This window comes from Arachis hypogaea, chromosome 11 (genome assembly GCF_003086295.3).
Source record: "Arachis hypogaea cultivar Tifrunner chromosome 11, arahy.Tifrunner.gnm2.J5K5, whole genome shotgun sequence".
NCBI classification, from domain to species: Eukaryota; Viridiplantae; Streptophyta; class Magnoliopsida; order Fabales; family Fabaceae; genus Arachis; species Arachis hypogaea.
In genome coordinates, this window is record NC_092046.1 from 19,293,820 (window position 1) to 19,298,765 (window position 4,946).

Sequence of the window (4,946 nt, forward strand, 5' to 3'; positions counted from 1 at the left end):
TTCGCTAGCTTCCCTTCTTAAGTTCTTATCATGTTAAAATGAACTTCTCATCTTTGAACTAACAATTTTTGTATCCTTCCTATCACACAAGTTGGCGGAAAAAGAAGTTGCAGCGACAGAAAAACGTCCATGGAATCGGTCTCAATGATCAAAGTTTTGAAACCACGCTCGCGTACGGAAGACTGATTCCTTCCACATTGCAAAAAAACTCGCACCTATAAATGCTACAATTTAGCAACAAACCAAAACAGCTAAGTTCACTACAAAAAACAGTGTAATTATCGACGCCAAAAAGCGACGATCAAATTTTTTGTCGTTATTTTTCGACGGCTTGTTGTCGATAAAAATAAAAAAATTATTAAAAATAAAATACTGTCATCTATTATTTTAGTAACTTCTAACATCTTGATATTATCCTCACATTGCCAACGAGATAGCGTGATAATTGTTTTTCTTTATAATCGACGGACTAGTTGTCTACTCTAATAATTATAATATCGACAGTTTTCGTCGTCGATAAATTTAAACGATGGAGAGCTTCTTTTAAAATTAAATAAACGATGTAGATTTATTATATAAAATAGACAACCAAAATGTTGATTTTTGTTTTAACTAAAATCGATGAAATTACCGTCGATTTTTATTAACAAAAAAATTATGCCGGCCTTTACTACCCGCATCCCTCATTTCGCTCAATTCCCCAAACATTAACCCTAAACCTTCAGAGAATCAGAGTTCAGAGTGAGGCTTCTTCTTCTTCTTCTCCAACACCTGAGAGTAGAGACCAGAGACAGAGTCACCGTAAAGGAGAGACAGAAAGCAGATCAGCAAAATTTCGTCTTCTCCGATGTTTGAGAAAACCCGCCGTCTTCTGCCGGAGAGTAGAACTTCTTCTTCTTTGCCGAGCCCGCTGCTGCGGCATCCTCTTCATGTAAGTTTCTTTCTTTCTCTTTGATTATTATATTTATTTTTGCAGTTGTTGTATATACTATTTTCATCATGAAATTCTAAGTTTGTGTTTGTTAATAACAATTGCATTAATATTATTGAAACCTAGTTATCATAATCAATATTACTGAAACCTAGTTGTTATAGGTCTTCAATTCAGAGAATGATGAAGGAAGAAAGGCATTGCGGATGTTATCACTACTTTTGTTCATTTTTCTGTGTTATCCTACAATTTTGTATTCGCTTTTCATGACTGACATGGATTTGTAGGGTTCTTCTCTATTTCTTGTGCTAGTTCTCTAATTGTTTATTAAGTTGGATTCAATGTACATATCAACTATATGTAACCTCGTTTTATGCTGAGGAAATCTGTAAAGAACTTCAGTGTCTTGCAACGCTTTTTACTAAGGACATATTAGAGACACTTTAAGCTTTTGCATAAAGGACATGTGAGTTATATACAAAGTTTACTGATCATTTTTTTCTATTAGTCTCTTGCAAAGTTTGCTGATCATTTCTTGCACAACTCAAGTGACTGGATATACGGAAGCAGTGTTAACAAGGCACCTTCAATAAGCTGTTTTGATTAAGAGTCTGTATCTTCTTTGAAAGCTACTGTGAGGAACCGAATTTTGAAGGGTAATAAACTTATATTAGTAGTCCATCAATCCATTTATGTGTGCACGTGTGTATTATTATTAGATGATACTTAGATGTAGCATTTTACTTGATATTTTTCTTTTTTCAGTTTTGCTATATTTTTAACACTAAACTAAGCAAGTTAGTTATGTTTTTGTATACTTCTCAATGCTTTTCTTTATTTTTGGCTTTTGTTAAATTTAGGATTACTTTCTTTTTTTTGAAGGTTGTGGATATAGAAACTAATGTATTGAAGTAAGTTTGAATTGGTTGATCCAACAATATTTGAATTTTGAAGATCTTCATTACACACCTTTGATATGTTAGGTCGTGGTTTTAAAGTCATATTAGTTGCTGCAATGAATTCATAAACTTAACTTTTCTAGTAATAATATTTACAGGTTAGTGTTACTCTGACTTGTAAGAGGTAGAGTGAAATGGAGTAGTATAAAATTCTAGAGTAGATTGGCAAAGGTACCTTTGATTCTGCTCTTCTTGTCGAGCACAAGCATGAAAAGAAAAAGTAAGGATCATTCCATATCTTGTTATAAAATCTTTTGGTGTTAACTATGTGTTAATTTGGCATGGGCATGTAAGTATTTTTCTGAAATAGTCTTTTGTTTTCCTCCCACTGTGTAATTAATTGAGAACTACTCAAACTTATCTTGAAAAAAAATCTAAAAACACAGATTTTGGCCTTTATTTTACTTTGTACAATAAGAAAATCCATAATTTTAACTTGATATGCTTGATATTACTATCTTCTTATTAACTATGTCAAGTCTCATCAACGAAGGTATTTTTTTGTTTTAGATACATAGAACTTGTTAAAAAGGAAAATTAGCTACATCTATCTCTGGTGCAGTATATGTGTGCAAGTTATCGCTGCTGGTATTTGTCACTTTACTAATAATCAGAACTTCCATTATATATGCTTCTGTTTTATAGGGTTGAAGCTATAAAAAAGGCAAATGGTGTTCATTTTCCTGAAGAGGTTGGTCGCTCTTAGCCCTGATGGATACTCTTACATTCTTTAAAAATTAGGAAGATAAGTTAGGATCCTAATCATTTTTCATATTTAGTGCATTTAACTACTGCTGAACTACAATATTTAATATTTTGTAGAGGCAAGAGTGGCATTCAGTTCCATAGTAGGTGGAGAGTTAGCTGAGGAAGCCAAGTCCATCAATGCCGGTTTTCTTCTTCTACGTAACTCAAGAAATCCAAAAAACAAGTAAGAACTAGTGATGATGTAACAATCATCATATCATGAATTTTCATTGTCAAGATCAGACATGACAAATGTTTATTTTGTTTCTTATAGGAATGGAATTTCCAAGGGAATTAGCAAGTATTGCTTTGATCATGCACATGAAGGCTGCACTGTAGTCTCGGTTGGGAAATTCGCCAAAGCAGAGCAAGGTTCTAGTTCAAATTCAAAGCATACTCAAGGTAGTTTAGTTCTCTTGAATGAAAAAATGAAAATTGAAACTGAATGACAAATTCCTTATACATTATATTATCACTAACAGAGTATGAGTATGAGTATGGTAGGTTATTTATTTTTTTTGAATATTTTGTATTATTAGTGGATTGCAATTTAAACGAATATCAGTCTGAGTTTAGTTATTTATCTTGTCTTGAGTCTTTATATTAAAGGATTATTTATTATTTTGATAAGTTTGTAAACTCATTATCTAATATTTAGTATAAATTATATTTAAAAGTTTATTTGTCTTGTTATCTAATATTTTTTATAAATTTTATTTGGATATTTAAAATTTTATTTGCATTAATTGTCTACTATTTTTTAATAGAAAAAATAATTAAAAAAATGTTGCTATAAAAATCGACGGTAAAGTTGTCACTTTTTAAATTTAAAATAGACAAAAGAAAACAAAATATAGACAACAAATTTGTCGGTATTTTAATAATTAAATCGATGACTCTTTAGTTGATTTTATTGAATCAAATATCGACGGAAACGGTGTTGATTTTGTATAATAATATCGATGGCAAAACTGTTAATTTTATTAAGCAGGTAAAACTCTCAAACTCATATTATAGACGGGAAGATTGTCGATTTTAATGAATTATTATCGACGGTCTGGTAAGCCGTCGATTTTATTAGAATTTTGAAAAATTGACAAGCTTAATAGCGACCTCATCCACCGTCGATTTTGTCGTCGATTTTTAATATTATCGACAGCCTAGCCGTCGATTTGGCTGTCAATTTTAACGGTGTTTCTTGTAGTGGTTCCAGTTGAATCACAGCCAAAACCAACCAAATTATGCTCATGATAGACACTAACATCACAATTAACTTTCACCATATACTTCGATGGAGGATTCCAGGCCGATTCAATGCTCTGATATAACCCTTGGGTAGCTTTCTTAGCATTGATACCTTCTTATTCGATCATTCATCTTGGGGATCGAAATATCCTAGTTTCGGTGGCACTATGTTCACCATATTTTAGGAAAGAAAAGGGACTCCTTCCCTGCTAAAGCTTTCCTCATCTAGATCTCAAATCTTTGTACTAATAGCGGCTCCTCTACTAAATAAGGGTGCATCCAAGAGATCCCAAATAACCTTAGCCTTGTTACACTAAGAAAGATAGTGTGGAACTGTTTCCTATCTTCTTTGCAACGCGGATATAAATTCAAATCAACCAATTTTCTTTGTGGCGGAATAAAGATGTAGGTAAGACCTGATAGATGTAGAGCCAAATCAAATCCTTAATCTATTTAGGAATTTTTGGAGCACAGACGCAATTCCAATGATCATTCTCATTCTATTGATATCTATACTTCAATAACCACTTATAACCATCTCTAGTAGTATAAATCTTAAAGGAAGCTGATTCCACCACCTTTTAGGATGAATGCCAACTTGCAACAATGGATTAAAGCTGGGATCATATATTTCATTTTTTGTGGTAAAGGGATGGTTAAAGTATCCAAAAGGCAAGTAAAATTAAACCATACATCTTCGATCCTGAAAAGGAGCTCAAAGATGTGGATATATGGTGGAGCATCACAGATCTTACTTTGAATGGCCCTGGAATCATGTCATAGACATTGGTTAATGGGACCTATTGTGAACTAGTCGAAATCTTCCTTGGGATAATTAGGCACCAATAGAATGCTCCTCCAGCAGTTGGACGCATTTTTTAGAATCTTAAAGTCTAGGTTATGACTACTCTCCAAATATTTTTCTAGTATAATCTGCACCCAAAGCTTATCCTTCCAATTCATAATCTATCAAATCAATTTTTCAATCAAAGCTATATTCATATAAGATGCATCTGTAATTCCTAGACCTCAGACTTTCTTAGGAGAAATTAAGGTTTCTCATT

At 32.6% G+C, this 4,946-nt stretch overlaps 1 long non-coding RNA gene across 2 annotated transcripts; it reads left to right on the forward strand.

The window, feature by feature from the left end:
- Positions 1 to 605: 605 nt before the first annotated feature.
- Positions 606 to 3,318, forward strand: LOC112720491 (uncharacterized). 2 transcript variants are annotated; one of them, XR_003162188.3, is made up of 6 exons: positions 643 to 931; positions 1,440 to 1,587; positions 1,989 to 2,110; positions 2,536 to 2,581; positions 2,713 to 2,821; positions 2,912 to 3,318. It is a non-coding gene; the product is annotated as an uncharacterized lncRNA (long non-coding RNA). The 2 variants fall into 2 exon arrangements; XR_003162190.3 differs by lacking the exon at positions 1,989 to 2,110 and having other exon boundaries at positions 606 to 931.
- The last annotated feature ends 1,628 nt before the right edge of the window (positions 3,319 to 4,946 follow it).